Here is a 22,980-nt window from a genome sequence, read left to right on the forward strand (position 1 = left end):
CGCTTCAATTCGTATTCGGCCTGGCCGAACTTTACGCTTTTCTTTCTTGTTCTTGTAATTATTTTGTCTTTATTAAACAAATGTCCACAATCATTAAAATAAAACATGTACATATGTATTGGCCACATACATGTGTATGTATTGAATCACATGCATACATACATATGTATGCATGAATATTTGCAAAAACTAGCAGAAGCTTCACAAACATAGTAACTGTACAAAAATTCTTTACTGTCACCGATTAGCTTTGATATACATATGGTAAATTTCAAATTTCGTTTTCAATACCATTGAAAAAAAATTAAATTTTTTTATGCGAGCACATCCGTGATTTTTGTATTCATTAGATGTACATATGTGTTCATTAGAATATGTGTTTTTCATTTTTTCTACTTTTTCTACTGATTCTCTCCAAACCAACCACCGCTTGCTTAGCTTTATCAGCAGGTGGTCTGATGGCGGCCTAAGCATGAAGTGTTCAATTTGAAAAAAATAAACTATTTGTTGAAGTTTTTAGGTGAATTGAGATAACCAATAGAAAATCTAACGATTAGTGGAATGACGGAGTAACCTTTTGTCAATGGTCAAAGCAGCGCTACTCTTTTAACAAACAAAATGTTGCATTCCTGGAACATGGACGTACACAGGAGATGACCCGGAGTTTGAGGTCCAGCGCCATAAGTTAAAGGTAAGTTAGTGTTTAGAAAAGCAGTTGAATTGCTAACAATTTTTTAAAATTTTCAAGTTTACTTACAGATGACAACACACAATGGTATCTTTATTTTCGGTAATTCTGAGGTGTTGATTAATTACGTGTTGTACTCATGGCCAAAACTGATTGCAATAAAATGAATTAAACTATTGATTTAGTTTGCGTTTATTATGTGAGTGTGAGGAAAATTGTTTAGTGTATTTAATGAAATGAGTTTACAAAATGCATGAAATCTTACGTTACATTAACTAAATTTGTCATTGACTTTCAACCATCTTATGGCTTCATTGCATTAATGAAGAAGTTTCATTGCATTAATGTATAAAGTTCATTACATTAATGAACAAGTCTCATTACATCAATGAAAAAGTTTCATTACATTAATGGAAAAGTTGCATTACCTTAATGAATAAATTTCATTACATTTAGAAAATGCAATGAAATGCATTAATGTAAAAGTTTCATTACATTCATCAATGAAGAAGTTTCATGGCATTAATGAAAAATTCATCAATTTTACTTGCCGGCAACTTCACTTGTTCTTTCGCTTTCGTTAATAACACACACAAAAGGTAAAGTCTCGTTTCCTTGAAACTCATCTACTTTACAACAAAAAATTAAAAATAAATCTAAATAAAATTACATACACTAAATTGTTTTTAATTTTCTTTTCTTTTTGGGTTTCAAATACACTGGTATCACGCCAACAGAATAAATGAATGAAGCTCTACGTAGGATTTCATTGATATTACATAGCTTTTTCTTTCAGCCTTAGTTCGACTAAATAAAAAAGGGTTAGTGCTTATATACTTCTTTTGAGTCTTGTCCAGAAGTTCACTTAAGTGGGAATTTTTTAATAGATGATTGATTATGTTATTGACCATATGCTTTAGTCGTTTGCACAGTATTCGAATGTATAAGCACTAGGGAGGAGACTTATGTCAATGTAATTTTGACATGCAGTCTTATCTGTTTTGTTGTGGATGAGACATTAAATGCTCACGTTCAAATCATCGGGTATATCATCTTCTAGCCAGATCATACCATTTTCGGGGAAAGCATGTGCACATCCTCTGTATTTGTTGCCGTATTATCTTGGATATCTCAATAGGAGAATCTGCCATAAGTTTAATGTTTTATTACTTGGCAGATATTTCGAAATAAATTTTTTCACTCTGCGGTTTTCCATTTCTCTCACACTATTGCACAGTGGATCCACTTGTATGGAGAAAGTGGCCAAAAGTGTTTAGAGTGTAAAAATCAAGCCAATGCGCCGGTTGCAGCATTGTGCTGCTGCGACGAGTGTTTTAAGAAACCACGAGCGTGACATTCTCCCCTTTTCCACTCTGGAGGAGGTATACGGTAAAAATTGTTTTATGCTGTTAATACAAAATGACATGAACAAGGGTCCCGATTATCTTATTGTGCAAAAACAGGCTTGGGGAAACAAAAGAATCTCCAAAACAACATAAAATCCAAACAATTTAGCGGATTAAAAAAAATCAATATTTTTCTTTCTTCATGTTACCAATTATGTTAATGTACGTGGTCAGATAACCCTATTCTAGCGCAGCCTTAGTCAACGACCCACCATTTATAGTCTGGCACTAGATGGTAGCTGATTTTAATAGTGAATAATCTTAGGTAAAATTTAAGTATATAATCGAATTGACATTACAAAATACACTAAGAAAATATGCAAAAACATTGTTCCACAACATCCCATACGGGACAAGGGAGACTTCTCTCAGCTAAGGGAGAAAATATGCAGCTAACTAGAATTCCACAACACGCTAAAACACTATTTTTTAATGAAAATTAAGCTATTACCTCCTCCTACAAAATACACTATAATATTTTGCTATACGTATTAGTTTCGATATTTTGCACTTAAAATATAGGTTGTACTCACAACAAAAAATATTAGTCAAATGTTCCGACTTTTGAAGCTATTCTTAAGAAGATCGCGTTCGAATGAAACAAAAACTAATATATTTTTAAAAAGATCCATGTCATAGCTGTCAGTGTTGCCAGATGTTGTACCAAAATTTTGACATTCATTTTTTTTATTTTTGGCCAATGGGTGGATCCACTTTGTATTGTTTTCTATTTTTCCTGATACCTTCCTCGCGTGCTACATTTTGTAACTGTCAACTTCAAAAATTACCTTGTAAGGTCATGTCAGGTCACCACTCACATGCTCTGCATCTAGCAGCTCGAATTATATCCTTCTGTTGAGGGATGGATACAGATAAGATAAATGTTACAGCATTTTGTTTTTATCTGAATTGCTTCAAAGAATATGGGCCGGGATGTCTTCGTTTCCAGCTAAATACAATCTCCCAGCAAAAATTCGGATCCATTAGTCATTACGTAACCCATTACAAAGTAATGTAAACAAGCTTCTTTTCCCATTACAAGTAATCTGAAAGGTAATGGGATACTTCTTAAAAAAATTACAAGGCAAACCTACTTACTTTGCTCCTCACTAAGTAATGAGGATGGTGGCACAGTGAGTGTGTGTCCGACTATAAATCCTAGGGTTGTGTGTTCAACGCTCACTGTTGGCACTCGAGTTTTTTTAATTAAAAAATAACAGTTCGTGGCGCACATGTGCACTGCACATTTAAGTTCTTAAGCAACCCTTAATGTTCGTGTGCGTGGCATAGTATGTAGTGTCTTTGGCTAGAAATCAGAGGGTTCGTGTGTTCAACTCGCACATCGAGCGAAATAAAATAAAGTAAAATAAAAGTAAGAAGTGTGATGAAATTAAAAAAAATCTCTACATCAACTGTTCTAAAAATAGAATTTTTTTCAACTTACTTTTCAACTTCTAGTGGCCACAGAATAACTACCCAGCAAACCAAATGTCGGATGTCCGACAAGTCTGAACAATTTCGGAAGCAACGTCGTTCAGATTTCGTTCCGATTTCTAAACGATTTTTCGGAGCGGAAATAGTTAAGTTTTTGTACCGATTTCGTTCCGATTTCGGAACGAATGTCGGAAAGAAATTTCCTTTCCGAATTTCCCAAGGATTTTCTTCAGATTTCGTTACGAAATCGGATCGAAATCGATACGATGTCGCTCCGACATTTCGTTCCGAAATTATGTCAACCACTTCATATAACTTTCGTTAAGAAATCGTTACGATTTCGGATCAGAAATCGGACGTATCATCCGAATTTTGTTCCGATTTCGTTAAGATGTCGGTACGATTGGTTTGCTGGGTAGTTATTCTAGTGGTCATAAAATAACTACAAACTGAGTGCGACATGCCCTTGTAAAAATAATGGGGAAGAAAGGGGGTTTGCGAGTAGTTACGGCTGCCAAAAATCCCTTACAAAACCCATGATTTTGTGAGGACTTTTTTTGCTGGACTCGCAGCCAAACTATAACACCGTCCGATAATTTCCAAAAAATTTCGTTACAAATGAACTGGGCTAATGACACCAACACCATTATCGTGCGATTAGTAAAAATGAAAAATTTTGTCATTTGAAATTTGAGTGTCCTTTGAAAGGTCAACAGGATGGGAAAACGAAAAATCTTAAGTGGCATTTTACTCCATTTTTCCTATAGTTTCAGACGTATTTAGTCCTGTTCATGTTTGTCGGACGGTGTAATGTCTTGCTTGAGTCCGGCAAATTTTATGATGAAATGTAAAGCGTTCCACAAAAATGAAAAATACTTAAAAACCCTAAAAAACAACACTAACTTCGGACATATGTGGTAGTACTGAGGTATGTTTTCCGAAGGACAGATGAGAAGACCAAGTATTACAATAACTGAGCCCAGGTCTGAAATTAATCTGCTGCAGGACAATTAGCTAAGAAATGTTCACTTTTCATTGTTTTAGACTTCCGCTGATTTCTTCGTGCCTTTTACAACATTTGGCCTCTTAACTCGTAAAGGATACAGATAGCTTGGATTAGTCCTTTGCATTTTGTGATTTTTTACTACTTTAATAGCTTCTAGAAATGAATCATATTTTAAAACCACTCAGATTTGTATAAAATTTACTTTTTCCTATTCCATCTCATATTAAAATTTAACAACATTTTAAAACAACTTCAGATAACTTTCATTAGCCTGTCAAATGTCGCTCGTGATTTTGGAACATTTTTCTTATTTAATACCTCCACTTCAACATACAATTTTGTTGTATTTCAATTGTACAATATTATAATGTAATGTAGCAAATAAAACTGAAAAAACGAAGAAGAAGTAGAGAAAAAAACGAATGAAACGAGAAAACAAACAAAGAAGCAGGCTGTTTGCAACATGCAACATATTCAAATTGTGTAAATTGAAATTTTTGGTCCTTTTTTCGGGAGAAACGCTCTAGAGTTTCGTGTCACGTTATGTTGTAGGGTATACAAATAAAGAGGAAGAAGAACTTTTTGGCTTACATACAAACGAACAACAAATCGAGAATGAAAAAATGTAATAAGCGTAATAAAGTGGCAGTCGCAGAACACACACACAGAAACGCTAATGTTACCCTAACTGACATATTCGTACACTCTCAAGTGTCTCATATGAAATGCATGTATGAGGGAAAAACATGCTGCGCCAGTTACGTGCCCTTTTTCTACAAAATTTATGTTTGACTGTATTTGTTTGTGGTACACTAGCTCACTTTCTGCACACATACACACACACTTACTCATAGAGACATTTACAGAATTACAAACAAACGATTTGCTCATATCCCCGACAAATACACGCAATTGACAAACCTACAAAAAGAATCGAAACGAACAACTAGTCACGTTAAGTGAAGCGTGACACACTTCTAACATTATAACTGTGCACTTTTATATCATGTTGGCTGCTACGATAGTAAATTATGATTGTTATTCAAGTTGTAACTTTTTGAATGGTATCAATCTTCACTTGACCTTTGGGACTGTCAGTTTAGTAGGACTGAAAATTTTAGCAAATATTCCCATGAGGAGGTTTGTATCGATATCGAGATGTGCTGTGACGAAAGAAGCGAAATTAAAGCAGTTTCTAAAGCAGAGAACTAACAAGACTATCATCTCACAGGGTTCTTAATATATGGGGTCAAAAGGCACATGTTAGGCTTACGTTTGAGCTTTGGCTAAGAAGCCTGCCATAGGAAAACAAAGTGCACATAAAAAACTTTTCCGATAAACAGCTTATCAAAATTGGTATTTTGTAATTAAGACAAAAGTAATTGAATTTTTGAAAGACGATGAAATAAAGTTTTTATATTTTCTACAAATAACTACGTGAACAAAAACAGCACATCAAAAAATTGAAAATGTGTAAATATGACAACTCGTTTATCGGCAAAAGATCAATTAAAATTTAATTGAATATTTGAATTTGTTTCTCAAATCGTTGTCCATTTTTTTCTGTGTGTAGTTCGACCAAGCCAACCTTTAGTAAACCTAAATTCGGAAAGTCGGACAATAAGTTGTTCCGAAAGATGGTCTTATGCCATTTTTAGTGGACATTGATCCATACATGGATCTGATTAATTGCACGCCACAGTGGAATCGATTGAAAATTTCATATGTTAACGTGTACCTCTGGGTTGCAAATGTCTCGGTAACTAAAAATAATTAAAAACCTATTTGCCCCAGCGTATTAGTATGCGCAGGTGTCTGATCCAAATCATAGATTATCGCTATTATTTCAAATTTATTAAAAAAAATATTTAAAAATGGATCTTTTGTTTGCAGGCAGACAAAGTTCGAAGATGGGCTATATCGGTCCACGTTTTGATATAGCTCGCAGATAACGGTACCACCCGATGTCAGGTACTTTTAGTTTTTAGCAACGCTTTTAGACCGAATAAGCTGTAATATGGTATATGGTGTCCGTGATTGGAAAACTTATACGTTAAAATTTTTGGGAAAAGTTCCACGTTTTGATTCATCCCCCGTATAACCGTACAACCCGATTTAAGTAATTTGGAAAAATTTATCTGTCTGAATTTGTTGTAATTTGGAATTTGGCATTAAAGATAGTCAAGAAACTTCTCTATAAAAAATTTTGAACAAAGGCAACCCGGTACAGCCCTATTTCGTAAATATTCACGTTTTTTGCTGACCTAATAAGTTAAAATTAGATATTTTGGGTTCCCAGTGGTCAAGGGACTTTTCCAATATATAAAATATTTCATGGTGAAGTGTATAAAAAGTTCAGCCCAGCCGAACTTAATGTATTTTTACTTCTTATTATTTGTATACCTTCCACCTTAGTATGGAGGGTATATTAAGTTTGTTTTTTCGTTTTTATACCCTACACCACCTTGTGGTAAGGGGTATTATGTCTTTGTGCATTAGGTGTAACATGCAAAAGGAAACGAGATAGACCCATAGTTCCTTTTTGGGATATACATAGAATCACTTTCTGAGTCGATTTACACATGTCCGTCTGACCGTCTGTTTCTCTGTCCATGTATTTTGTAAACAAAGTACAGGTCTCATTTATTGTCCGATTCGCATGAAAATTGGGGAAGATAGTTTTTTTGGCCAAAGAACGATATATAGCCCCCATATATATCTTCGCCCGATTTTAGGAATTTGGTGCACGAAACACGCTATAGATGTCCGATTTCAATTAAATTTGGAATGTGCGACGGTATTTAGTCTAGAAATAAGTGTGCCAAATTATATAGAAATCGGTTCAAATTTGGCTATAGCTCCTATATATATTCTCGGCCGATTTTAGGTATTTGATGCACGAAACGCGCTATATATATACGATTTCAATAAAATTTGGAATGTGTGCCGGTGGTTAGTCTAGAAATAACTGTGGCCAATCATATCGAAATCGGTTCAGATTTGGATATAGCTCCCATATATATTTTCGACCGATTTGAGGTATATGTCCAATTTTGTTGAAAGTTGGACTATGTGACGCAATTTGGCCTACAAATAAATGTGAAAAATTATATCAAAATCTGTTCTGATTTGGATTTAGCTCCCATATATATATTTTACATATTCACAGTGGTGTGGGGTATTATATAGTCGGCGCCCTTTCCTTACTGGTTATATATATTCTTGATCAGAATAAAATTCTGAGTCGATCCGTCTATCCGTTTGTTGTAGTCATTCTAACCTCCACAATAATTATAATTGAGCTAGAACGCTATGTTTTTGGATCAGAGAGCTTTTTGTCACAGGCAGGTCAAGTTCGAAGATATGCTATATCGGCCCACGATGTGGATTCTCACCCATATAACGGTACCTCCCGGTAAAACAATTTTTAACCAAACTAGCTGTAATTTGACATTTAAGGTTCTTAGTGGTCACAACACTTCTCGACAAAAAATTTTCAACATCGGTCCATATTGTGGTATAGCCCCCATACAACGGTACCACCCAATTTTCTGTATTTTGACAATAGAGGTTCTCTGTGGTCACGAGACTTCTCCACCACAAATTGTTAAAACAGTTCCATGTTTTGTTATAGCCCCCATATAACGCTAGCTCCCGATTTTCGATATTTTGAGGGTTTTAACTAAAATTTTTAAAGAAACTAGCAACAATTTGACAATAGAGGTTCTCTGTGATCACGAGACTTCTCCACCACAAATTGTTAAAATAGGTCCATGTTTTGGCATAGCCCCCATATAACGGTACCTCCCAATTTTCGATATTTTGAGGATTTTAACTGAAATTTTTAACCGAACTAGCTGTAATGTGATGTTCGGTATTTTGAGGGTCCGATACATTGTTTGACGGAACTACCCGTAATATAAAATTTGAAGCAGTTATAAAACTTTTCCATCAAAAATTGTCAAGATAGGTCCAGAATTTGATATAGCCTCCATATAACGGTACCTCCCGCTTTTCGGCCTTCTGAGGGGTTTAGCTACAATTTTCAACTGAGCTATCTGTAATATGATATTTTAGCTGGTATAGACCCCATATTAAGGTACCTCCCGATTTTCGGTATTTTGAGGGTCTTAGCTTCATTGTTTGACGGAACTACCCGTAATTTGATATTTGAGGTTCCCTGCAGTTATAAAAATTTTCCACAAAAATTGTTAAGATAGGTTCACACTTTAATATAGCCTTCATATAACGGTACCTCCTGACTTTCGGTCTTTTGAGGGTTTTAGCTACAATTTTCAACTGAACTATCTGTAATATGATATTTGAGTTTTTTAGTGGTCACGAAACTTCTCCACCAAAAATCTCCAACATAGGTTCATGTTGTGATGTAGCCCCCACCGGCTCGGATTTTAATATTAGCTATATAGGAAACCATTGACATTTTGAGACCCCCGTGGCACGTGTTAACACATTCCGATTGTGCTCAAACGTTGGCAATCTTAAAATCTAGCAAAGAAAAAAAATCCGACACCGATTTTTTAAAACCACCGTAATGAGGTATCTTGTTGCGATCCAAGGAGGTTGACTGATTTAACCACATTACAAAACAAACCCTAAAATATAACTCCTCGATTGCAGTCTGGAAACTCATTCGAAGATGAGCTATCGGCCAGGCCAATTATGTGTAGTCAGCACCAGAAACAGTTCCGACTCACTTCACCAACCAAACAAAAATCCAGAAATACGTCTGTTCATCTCGGAAAATGGAAAATCCATAAATGCCAACCAAAAAGGAAAAGTCTGCTCGAAGTTCGTAAAACTCTGTAACAAAAGAAAAAGTTCATTCTCGGCGTGATTGCGAAAAATGGAAAAAGAGGATTTTGAGAAAGCTCACAAATTGACGATCGCCCATTTTCTTTGTGGTTCCAGGGAGATCGAATGCATGAGTATTAAAAGGGATTCCTGGCAAAATGCATGGCTAAGCTTAGCTTGTTCAAGCTTGTTAAAAACACCATAAACGCTTTCTTTTTATACCCTCAGCCTTTAGGCTAAAGAGGGTATTTACACTTTGATACGACAAAAAATGTGCCTCATCGAAATAATGGAAAATGGAAAATCCATAAATGCCAACCAAAAAGGAAAAGTCTGCTCGAAGTTCGTAAAACTCTGTAACAAAAGAAAAAGTTCATTCTCGGCGTGATTGCGAAAAATGGAAAAAGAGGATTTTGAGAAAGCTCACAAATTGACGATCGCCCATTTTCTTTGTGGTTCCAGGGAGATCGAATGCATGAGTATTAAAAGGGATTCCTGGCAAAATGCATGGCTAAGCTTAGCTTGTTCAAGCTTGTTAAAAACACCATAAACGCTTTCTTTTTATACCCTCAGCCTTTAGGCTAAAGAGGGTATTTACACTTTGATACGACAAAAAATGTGCCTCATCGAAATAATGGTTTTAGACCCCAAGTATGTTTGTTTGTATCCGTTTCCAACAATTTTGAGTAGATCTAGCAATATCCGTCCGTCGAAAAGTTCGAAAATGTTCGGAAAATTTGTGCGTACGATAACTCTTGAAGGGAGTAACCGATTTGGTCCATACTTTGCACATTATGAAATTTCTACCAGACTTAGATGAGGTTCCAATATGGACTCAATCGGTAAACTCCTTCGAGTACCTCCCACACAAAATGTCGGAAAAGTTCAGTTTAGGACCTGCTCTCGAATCGCCTTGGTTTTTGTTGTATCATATTGTATTCACTGTCCCCTGTACGAAGGTACAAGTTTCCTCAGGGGCAAGTCCATACTTCCAGAAAAAAAAAATAGCCTGAAAGTTGAAAAACAAACCATGTGTTGGGTGGAAGCTCAAGATAATTCTCCAACGAAAATGCCGATTCCGGCCAAAATTTGGCCTTCGTAATATTGTTTCCAAACTTACTTTAAGTTCGTAGATAAGCCATATCGGTCCACTCCTTCAGGTACCTACCCCACAAAAGTTCAAAAATATTCGGAAAAAATTTGCGCACGATAACTCTTGATGGGAGTGACCGATTTGATCCATACTTTACACATTCCCATAATATCTACCAGATATAGATCAGGTTCGAATATGGACTATATTTGTCCACTTCATCCTGTACCTCCCACACAAAATTTTGGATTAGTTCACTTTAGGACCTGCTATTAAATCACTTTGATTTTTGTTGAAGCAACTTACATTCGCTGCCTCAATTACGATGGTAAAAGTTGTTTCAGGGGCATGTCCATACTTCTTAAGAAAACAGCCCGAAGGGTGTAAAAACCCCCTATGGCACCCACATGGTCTATGTCGGTCCGTTCCTTTAAGTACCTTTTCCGCAAGATTTTTGAACTTTAATCCTAATCAACATTTTTGTCGGTTCATACGACCAATATTTTGAAACCCCCTGAATATATAAGTTTTTTGTGAAAAAAGTGTTTTAATTTGCACAGGCTGAGGGTATATCTCTGTCTTTTACTTGTTTTTTTCCCAGTTTAGAGGACTTCACAGCAGCAAAAGTGGGACTGGAAAACGGATAGCAGTTCCTTACTGCCTCTTTTTAAGCACCCAAGAGAAGCTCAACCAAGCAAGGTCTGAGTGAAATCGGACACATTTTTAAAATGGGGTTTTTGATTTCCTTTATTTTTTGCTGTGGTGATGCTGTTCATCGGCAAAACATATTGGCATATTTTCAGATTTTTTTACTAAAGGTTACAGAGATATAGCGCCTTGAAAAAGGCGAATTCTGTAAAAAAAAAATATAAACAGAAAAAAACTTTTTGTATTTTTTTATTTCTTTATTAGATATCTAATAAAAAATATTAAAAAAAATTGCACAGTGGACTTGAATGCAATTTTCGCGATTTAACATTTAAAATCACTTTTTTTCGATGCTTGTACTCTTCGATTTTCTTGAAATTTTTTTGTATTACACTACGATTAATTACAAAGGATTAAATTTCTATCTGGTAGTGGGGTTCGAATAATTACTATTTTTTCTAAAATTTTTTTAAATTTTCAATAAAGTTTTTCCTATATACCACTGTGCAAAATATGTTACTTTGCCAAAAAAAAAAAAAAAAAAATAATATGTTGCATTTATTAGTATTTGTTTTATATAGGAATTTATCTTAAAAAAATAAAAAACTTTGGAATTGTTGAGCAATTAGTGTACCCGCATTAGCGGATAATACTGTGCCCGCGTTAGATTTAACCATTGCATATTTGAAATTCAAATTCTCTTTCGTATTTAAATAATCATCTTCTGAATAAAATATCACTTTAATATTTGGTAGATTATTTGGCTCGGATACAGAATCATATAATTCCCGAGCTGTAGTTATTTGAACATTAGTACAATAATTGTTAATCTATTCTCAAAATCGAAAATAACTCCGTTTTTACGATGTCTAAGATAAATACCTTATTATAAAAACAAACCAAATGTTAAAATATTTTTTTTTTAATTTTTTTTTTAAAACAACAAATGATTCGCATTGGTATAAAGGAAAAATTTTATTGACAAATTTTAAAAAATAAAGAAAAAAATAGTAATTATTCCAATCCCAATACCAAATAGAATTTAAAATTTTTGTAATTAATCGTAGTTTAGTACAAAACAATTTCAAGTAAATCGAAGAGGACAATCTTTGATAAAAATTGATTTTAAATGTAAAAGCGCGAAAATTGCATCCTAGCCCACTGTGCAAAATTTTTCTATTAGATAGCTGATAAAAAATAAAAGAACACAAAAAAATTCTATTTTGACCAATATTAAAGAAGTTATGAGTATTTCTTCGCATGTAGTTTTTACAGAATTCGACTTCTTCAAGGCACTATATCTCTGGAACCAATAGTCAAAAAAATCTGAAATATGGTAAAACGTTTTACTGATGGGCAGCAGCACCATAGCAAAAAATAAAGGAAATTAAATTGAAAAGGTGTCCGATTTCACTCACATACATATATGTACTTTCTAGGTTCGCAAATGGAAATTGACATGCGTTACAAAAGGAAAAGCAAACATAATATACAAATATAATATCGGCAAGATAATAATAATTCTCTCCCAACAAATCTCAAGGCCAGATGGTATTGTACCAAATGTGCTGCAAAGTACCGTGAGCCTTGGTTGGACACATTTATAGTAGAAGTCTATCCCTTAACTATGTAGCAATGAGGTAAAAGTTTTCTTTATACCCAAAGAAGAGAACGTAGTCCGGAAAATATTAAAGACTTAACTCATAAGCTTTTCATAATCTCTGCTTAAATTATGGCGTTCAATAAAATATCTGCCCTATACCTAAAATTCAACAACTTTATGGATATTCCATGTTGCCGGATGTAAAGCTTTCTCTCTATGAAACATCATATACTTTTTTGATACTCCTTATTCATCCAAATTTTTTCTCTTATTCAAACTTCTATTCGCACACACGTCTTTTGGTTGAAATGGTGTCTTCTTCAATTCTTTTTTATCTTTTCACACTTATATTTGAGTCGTTTATTTCAAATGAAACAAAACGAAATGTGGCAGGAGTTTGAACTAAAAAAAACACTCACAAAAATTCAAATAAATCGCATTTATGCATTCATCCAACACAATGTCAGTTGGGATAGACACTAACCCACCCACAATACATCTGTTACGAGATAAAATTGCTGGTGGCAGCGCGTAAAGAGAACTGACGATGACATCGTTCTTAAAGATACTGTTTCAATTAGTTTATGATGTGCTGACAGTTGCTTAAGGATAACAACTAATTAATTGTATACGGTATTTTTTCTTGATGCACATTCGAATGCCTTAAGTCATTCGCGTTCATACTCACATACGCATTCACTGAGTTACATGCACCCATAGATAATAGTGATTTGGCTCTAAAGAATATGTATGTGTGCAAGGGCCATAGACGAACGCAAGGAAATGCAATGCAATGTAAGCGAGAGTTGGGGCAACAGCATGAATCTAATCTTAAGGATTATGAATTGTTTCTCATGCCAGTTGTTTTCTTCACTTTTCTGGCACTTGTTTTACAGTGTTCCGTTTGAACCCCTTAAAGGATATTTCACACTTTTAACTAATCCTTGACGTGAAAAACTGCAAAGTAGTCCATGCAAGCATGAGTATTACACGACTATTGAAGCATTTGATGGACAGCAGCGGGTGACAAAACAATGATGAAATAAAAGTTGCCTTACGGGGATTATATTCTGCAGGCAATAATATAAAATTTCATAAAATTTTTGTTTTGTGAAAACAATGGAATACTGATGGAACTTCTAAAAAAAATGTTGTTAGCCAGAAAACAGACGAGATGATTTAGTTGGTATGAATGTAAGAATTGGTGGTAAGAATTTTATTTTTTAAGAGAATATATTCACCTCGCGAACAGCTAAACACATCTTACTTCAAAAATGGGGCCTTACCAAAACGTGGACATATATCTGCAAATTTTAGCCTCCACCATAATATGGAGGGTATAACTAAATTTGTAATTCCGTTTGTAACACATCGAAATATTCATCGGATACCCTATAAACTATATTTTTAATCAGCGAATAATTCTAAGTCGATATAACCATGTCCGTCTGTCCGTCTGTTGAAATCAAAATACAGTACGCAATTTTTAAGATAAAGCTTTGTAATTTGGTATAGAAGTTTCTATTACTCCAAGGATGTTTGGTATTGCAAATGGGCTATATCGGTCCACGTTTTGACATAGCTCCCATGCAACGGTACCTCCCGATTTTCAGTATTTTGAAGGTTTTGGCTTCATTATCACACCGAAAAGGCAGATATTTGGTACTTAATCTTCGTTGGAGGTTAGAACTTTTCCCCAGAATTTTGTCGGTATAGGCCCACTCCTTCATACCCAGCAAAAATCCTCATTACAAACCTCCTTTCCCACCCATTATTTTAACAAGGGCATGTCGCGCGAAATATCTGGTTATTTTGTAATCACTAAATTAGGTAGATGGTAACCACTGAAATAAGTAGATACTGAGTAGATTCTGACTACTTATTTCAGTGGTCACAAAATAACCAGATATTTCGCGCGACATGCCCTTGTTAAAATAATGGGTGGGAAAGGAGGTTTGTAATGAGGTTTTTTGCTGGGTATAGTCCCCATAGAACAATACCTCCGGATTTGCCGTATTTTTAAGGTTGTGGACTCAATGTTCCACCGAAATTGCTGAAATTTGGTATTTAGTCTTCGTTTGAGGTATAAAAGTTTCCATATGAAATTTGCCGGGATAGGTCCATGTCCTCATATAGCCCCCATAGAACGGTACCTCCAGAATTTCGATATTTTGAAGTTTGTGGCCTCAATATTGCTCCGAAATGGCTGACATTTTGGCTTTAGTCTTCATTTGGGGCATAAAACTTCCCATATTAATTTTGTTGGTATAGGCCCACGCCTTCATATAACGGCCATAAAATGGTATCTCCCGATTTGCGATATTTTGACGGTTGTGGCCTCAATATCGAACTGAAATAACTGGAATTTGGTATTTGGTCTTCATTTGGGGTATAAAACTTTCCATATGAATTTTGTCTGTGTAGGTCCACGCCTTCAAATAGCCCCCAATAGAACGGTACCTCCCGATTTTCGGTATTTTGAAGGTTGTGGCCTCAATATTCCTCATAAATGGCTGAAATTGTTTATTTAGTCTTCGTTGGTGGTATAAAACTTTCCCCCAGAAATGTGTCGGTACTGGTCCACGCTCCCGATTTTCTGTATTTTGAATGTTGTGGCCTCAATATTCCTCAGAAATGGCTGAAATTGTTTATTTAGTCTTCGTTGGTGGTATAAAACTTTCCCCCAGAAATGTGTCGGTACTGGTCCACGCCTTCATATAGCGCCCATTATACGTTACCTCCTGTATTTCGGAATTTTGAAAGTTAGACACATTGTTTTACCGAAATTGCTGGAATTTAGTATTTTGTCTTCTAATTGTTCAGTTATACTTCAATACAACTCGTGGTGCAGGGTATAACAAGTTCGGCTGGGCTGAACCTAACGGCGTTCTTACTTGTTGTAGATAAGTTTTTTAACCACTTTGATCCCTAAATGTCAAATTTCTTCCAAATACCTTAAATCGAGCGCTATACCAAAACGTGAATCAATGTTCATAAGTTTTAATGGGGAAGTTTGTTGTCCTCTGTGAAACCTAAATGACAAATTACAGTCAACTTAGGCCGAAATATATAGATAATAACTTTCAAATACCTCGAATCCGGAGGTACCATTATATGGAGGCTATACCAAAACGTGGACTTTGTTTAAAATTTCTGGTGGAGATGTTTTTTGACTAGTTTGAAGCGAAATTCCAAATTACAGCAAAATCAAACTGATAATGTTGACAAAATCTTCTAAATAACTGATATCAGGTGGTACCCTTATACGGGACCTGTACCAAAACATCGACCTGTGTCCACATTTTTGGTGAAGAAGTTTTTTTGACATCTACGTTAAGAGCTTGTAACGTGAACGTTTCATATATTCCTACACCTGTCATTAACATCATCTCCTATTGCACTTAACTCCGGTCAGTCGGCATAGTGGATAAATTTAATTTCGATGTAAATAACAACAATCAACTATAATTCTCATTTACTTTGCGTTACTCACCGAATGTATATTTTGGTTTTACTCACCGAAAATGTCGATCACCAGCAGACAAAGTACGAATAGACGCGTGGCTCACCTGCAGTCTCGATACTAGTTAGCCACGATTCGATCCTACGCTAAGCGCGCTTTTGGCAAGCTCGAAGATCTTAGTGCTTAGAAATCTCCAAGATCTTAGCAAGCCCCACAGCTCACTGCCAGCTCAACGCTCATAGCCAGCTCAATGTTCTTAGCCGGCTAGCACTAACCGATCTCTTCCCCTACAGCAACCCGAATACCACAGAGCCGCGTCAATGCACCTGATGACTGCAGAGCCACCGCCACCCGATTGCCCCGAGCCGACAAAAACCCGAGTAGTGCAGAGCTGAGCCACACACCCGACAACTGCCGAGTCGACAGCCACCGAATTCCACAGAACCGAACTCCACATCCGATTACCTCTCGGTCGACAGTATCCGAACACCTCAGAGTCGAGCAACGATTACCTGTGAACCGATTCTCATCGAGTCAAAATCAACAGACCGCTTCTCATTGTAACCGATCTTTTCAACCCGAACACCAACAAGACGACATTGTAAACTGGATTACCATCAAGCCGGTCATAACAAACCTAATGTTCATCGAACATAAATCAAGAATCCGAATATCATACATTTCCATAAATATACTATCCGATGTCATATCCACTGAACGCCGCACGTTCTTAACCATGGGAAAGCCAATTAAAAAAGATTCAGAGAATTCACCAACAATAGGGTAGTATGTGATGAATTTTCGAGCCGCAGCCACTTTCCATATTTCTGCACGCCGAATACCTGAAATAAGGCCAAATTTCCCAGCAGAGGGGAGAGGATTTCACGAATGAGCGTTTTGAGCGAACACCTCAGAGTCGAGTAACGCATCCAATTACCTCTGACCCGATTCCCATCGATCAACAAACCGCTTATCTTCGAACCGATCTTTTCAACCTGAATACCAACAAGCCGACATTCTAAATCGGATTACCATCAAGCCGGCCATTTCAAACCTAATTTTCATCGAACATAAATCAACAAACCGAATATCATCGAGCGGACAAAAAAAATTCGATTGTCATCCATTTCCAGAAATATACTATCCGATGTCATATCCACTGAACCCTGCACGTTCCTAACCATGGGAAAGCCAATTGTCAAAGATTCAGAGAATTCACCAACAACAGGCTAGCATGTGATGAATTTTCGAGCCGCAACCACTTTCTATATTTCTGCTCGTCGAATACCTGAAATAAGGCCAAGTTTCCCAGCAGAGGGGGGCAGGATTTCACGAATGAGCGTTTTGAGCAATGTATCGACGAGGTGAGTCGATCTGCTTATGTGTGTCCATCTGTCCATCTAAACCTTGAATCACGCTACAGGTCGCAATTTTGATCTGATCTTTTTTGAAAAATTCTATGAAATGAAGAACAAATTTTTCTCAAAAAAGTTTTCCTGTTGGCTATTAATGACTAAAATAACTTTTATTCCATTTAAATTTTAAACAAGTAAAAAAGCATTAAGTTCGGCCGGGCCGAACTTTTCATACCCTCCACCATAAAATATTCTAAACTAAAATGGAATAATTAGTTTTCATTCCTGTCCCCAACTTTAAGTGGGTACGTTAAAATGTCAGATAATGTACATAAAATGCTTCATTCGGGAGGCCCTTTTTTATGGTGCCTATATCTAAATAACTTTTGGTGGGCTAGAAATTGGGAGGTACTGTTATATATGTTATATAATAAAACATGGGCCTATGTTGACAGTTTTTGATGGGAGCCTTTAATGTCAAATAACTCCTAATTCGGTTAAAAAATTTAGCTAGAATCTTCAAAATATCGAAAATCGGTACATAACGTGGGAACTTCAAATGTCATTAACAGCTAGTTCGGAGGTATCTGGGCTATACGAAAATATGAACTTAAATGAACAATTTTTGTTGCAGAATTTTTGTTGACTTTTAAATTTCAAATTACAGAAAGTTCGTCCAAAAAATAAAGCTAAGGTACGGAAAATCGGGAGGTTTGTTTTGGGGCTATACAAAATCATGGACCTACGTTCGGTTAAACATTTTAAGTAAAATCCTCAAAGTACCGAAAATCGGGAAGTATCGTTATATTGGGGCTATGTTGAAAATTATTGATGCAGATGCGTGGTGACCACTACAACCTTCAAATGTCAAATTACGGATAGTTCTGTTAAAAATTGTAGCTAAAATTGCCAAATTACTGAAAATTGGGAGGTACCGTTACATGGGAGCTATATCCGAACATGGACCTATGTTGACAATTTTTGATGGAGAGGTGTTGTGACCACTAAGAACTTCAAATATCAAATTACTGCTAGTTCGGTTTAATATTGTAGCTAAAATCATCAAATTACTGAAAATCGGGAGGTACCGTTATATGGGGGCTTTCTTGACAATTTTTGGTGGAGAGATGTGGTGACCACTAAGAATTTCAAATGTCAAATGTTCAAATTACAGATAATTCGGTTAAAACTTGTTGGTAAAATTCTCAAAATATCTGAAATCGGGCGGTAACGTTATATGGGGGCTATTCCAAAACATGGACCTATGTCCACTAGTTATATAAGTTTATTGACATTTAAGAACCCTAAATGTCAATTGATAGCTAAATCGGTCTGAAAATGTAGATAAAAACGTTAAAATGCCGTAAATCGGGGGTACCGTTATATGGGGGCTATACCAAAACGTGGACCTAGGTCCACAACTTTTGTTATAAAAGTTAAGAACCCTAAATGTCAAATTATAGCTATATCGGTCTGAAAATGTAGCTAAAAAGGTCAAAATACCATAAATCGTGGGTACCGTTATATGGGGGCTATACCAAAACGTGGACCTATGTCCACAAGTTTTGTCACATAAGTTTATTGACATTTAAGAACTTCAAATGTCAAATTATAGCTTCATCGGTCTGAAAATGTAGCTAAAAACGTCAAAATACCGTAAATCGGAGGGTACCATTATATGGGGGCTATACCGAAACGTGGACCTATGTCCACAACTTTTGTTATATATGTTTATTGACACTTAAGAACCCTAAATGTCAAATTATAGCCAAACCGGTCTGAAAATGTAGCTAAAAACGTCAAAATACCGTAAATCGGGGGGTACCGTTATATGGGGGCTATACCAAAACGTAGACCTATGTCCACAACTTTTGTTATATAAGTTTATTGACATTTAAGAACCCTAACTGTCAAATTATAGCTACATCGGTCTGAAAATGTAGCTAAAAACGTCAAAATACCGTAAATCGGGGGCTACCGTTATATGGGGGCTATACCAAAACGTGGACCTATGTCCACAAATTTTGTTATATAAGTTTATTGAGACTTAAGAACCCTAAATGTCAAAATAAAGCTAAGTCGGTCTGAAAATGTAGCTAAAACCGTCAAAATACCGTAAATCGGGGGGTACCGTTATATGGGGGCTATACCAAAACGTGGACCTATGTCAACAACTTTTGTTACATTAATTTATTGACATTTAAGAACCCTAAATGTCAAATTTTAGCTACATCGGTCTGAAAATGTAGCTAAAAGCGTCAAAATAACGCAAATCGGGGGTACCGTTATATGGGGGCTATACCAAAACGTGGACCTATGTCCAAAACTTCTAATATATAAGTTTATTAACACTTAAGAACACTAAATGTCAAATTATAGCTACATCGGTCTGATAATGTAGCTAAAAATGTCAAAATATCGTATATCGGGGGGTACCGTTATATGGGGGCTATACCAAAACGTGGACCTATGTCCACAACTTTTGTTATATATATTTATTGATACTTAAGAACACTAAATGTCAAATTATAGCTAAATTGGTCTAAAAATGTAGCTAAAAACGTCAAAATACCGCAAATCGGAGGGTACCGTTATATGGGGGCTATACCAAAACGTGGACCTATGTCCACAAGTTTTGCTATATATGTTTACTGACACTTAAGAACCCTAAATGTCAAATTATAGCCAAATCGGTCTGAAAATGTAGCTAAAACCGTCAAAATACCGTAAATCGGGGGGTACCGTTATATGGGGGCTATACCAAAACGTGGACCTATGTTCACAACTTTTGTTATATAAGTTTATTGACATTTAAGAACCCTAAATGTCAAATTATAGCTACATCGGTCTGAAAATGTAGCTAAAAACGTCAAAATACCGCAAATCGGGGGGTACCGTTATATGGGGGCTATACCAAAACGTGGTCCTATGTCCACAACTTCTAATATATAAGTTTAATAACACTTAAGAACCCTAAATGTCAAATTATAGCTACATCGGTCTGATAATGTAACTAAAAACGTCAAAATACCGTATATCGGGGGTACCGTTATATGGGGGCTATACCAAAACGTGAACCTATGTCCACAACTTTTGTTATATAAGTTTATTGATACTTAAGAACCTTAAATGTCAAATTATAGCTAAATCGGTCTAAAAATGTAGCTAAAAACGTCAAAATACCGCAAATTGGGGGGTACCGTTATATGGGGGCTATACCAAAACGTGGACCTATGTCCACAAGTTTTGTTATATATGTTTATTGACACTTAAGAACCCTAAATGTCAAATTATAGCCAAATCGGTCTGAAAATGTAGCTAAAAACGTCAAAATACCGTAAATCGGGGGGTACCGTTATATGGGGGCTATACCAAAACGTGGACCGATATAGCCCATCATCGAACTTGACCTGCCTGCAAACAAAAGACGGATTTTCCCAAAATTTCAGCGTCCTATCTCCATTTTTGTGGATGCTAGAGTGATTACCACAGACGGACGGACGGACGGACGGACGTGCTCAGATCGACTTAGAATTTTACCCTGATATACTTTATAGGGTCGCAAATGAGTATTTCAATGCGTTACAAACGGAAAAACAAACTTAATATACCCTCCATACTATGGTGGAGGGTATAAAACGGTCCCGCACAAACCACTTTTAATTTTTATGATATATGGAATAAAGTTATATATAATATAAGATGTTATATATGTTATAATACGATGATAAAATTAGTAAGAAACAAACAGTTATGTCATTTCGGTTATGTTGTGAGCCCCTACATCTTGTTTTCAGTTAAACATCTGCTTACAGAGACTTAAAAACTTTTTCAAAAGTTCCGAAAAATAAAAACTTTAAAAGCTTTTTGTGCGGAAGCTTTTAACATCGAATCACTTTATAATTAAGATTTTATGCAATCTTAGGTAAAAACTTTTAAAAAAGTCATAACCCTATTGTCAATACAATTTTTCCTTTGTACCAATGTGAAACATTTTTTATTTTACCAAATAATTAAAAAAATTATTTATTATTATTAACTAGCATGTGCCCGCTACTTCGTTAGCGAAAACTTCACATTAAAAGAAAAGAGGATGCAAACAGATTTTTTATTTAACCCGTTCATATTTTGAGCATTTAAAATTTATGAAGTAAAATATGAAAAATTTGTTCAAATTACAAAATTCGATTTCTAACCCGCCTAATACTAATGGTATAAAATTAATACTTTTCGTACACTTATTATGGGTTTTTGTAAGAATCGAATTCAAATTTGTTCGTATTAATACCAAACACATCAACGGTGACATTTATTCCAAATTTCAGAATACCAAATTTGCAAATTTATAGTACCTATTTCAAAATCAACCTCCTTATCTTAACCCTACGCACCAGCAGTGACCCTAACATTTCATCCAACTTCTATCAAATTTAGTACCATTTATTACTTTCCGTACGCTCATAGTACTTATAGTTTCAAAACGACCTCATTATCTCAACATCACTCACCAATAGTAACCATGTTACCAAATTTCGGAATTCCTGATATATTCCATTCCAGCACATTTATAGCTTATACCTCCAATTTTCTCCTCACATCACCTGTGACCATAATGCAAAATTATAGGATCCCAATCTAATCTAATACCAAAATTACTCCATATGTAGTACAATTTAACATTCTTTTAGTATGCATTTACACAGTTCAGAAATCCAGAAATACCCAAAACCAAATTTTGTACAATTCATTACTTTTGTACCTTTATGCTATGCATTTTCATAGCCACCTTCAAGTCTCAACCCCACACACTAATAGCCCGTTTCCACGGTACGTCGTTCGTTCTCTATTCGTTGTTCGACCCATAACTACGAATAAATTACTTATTTCCCCACACAAAATTCTATGAAAGAACGACGATTTTTCTACGTTGTTCGATTAGAAATACTCTCTGAACGACGAATAAGTATGTCCCATCACTAACAAATGAGAGAATTTATCGAAAAAATTAATTATGACATGTCGAAATTCAAAATTGAAAAATTTGTTGAAAACACAAACATTTTTAGAAAAAGGAAACAGATGAATGAAAATTAATGAACTAAACATTTTATATATATGCAGAAGGAAGATGGTTGTGTTTCCTTCTTAATTCCACACACATCTCTTGTCCATTAGTTCAAAATCGCGTAAAAAATCAGAAACAAAAAGGAAACAAATAACTAAAAGTCTGTACACACAAACATTGTTTTGGCATGTCTCTCTCTCTTTAATTTTGAAAATAGAAGCATATGAAAATACAAAATTATTTAGAATTTATGGAAAAAATGAATGAAATGTGTGTAGTTAAATATAGAAGATACATTTTAAGGAAAGTCTATTGCTTTTCCTATTCATTTAACGTATATTTTATGTGTTTTCGGTTCAAATTTTCGTGAAAACCAGGAAACAAAAATGAAGGACATTTTGTTCATG

This window comes from Musca autumnalis, unplaced genomic scaffold, assembly GCF_047663935.1.
Source record: "Musca autumnalis isolate F117 unplaced genomic scaffold, ASM4766393v1 scaffold_5, whole genome shotgun sequence".
Lineage (NCBI taxonomy): Eukaryota > Metazoa > Arthropoda > Insecta > Diptera > Muscidae > Musca > Musca autumnalis.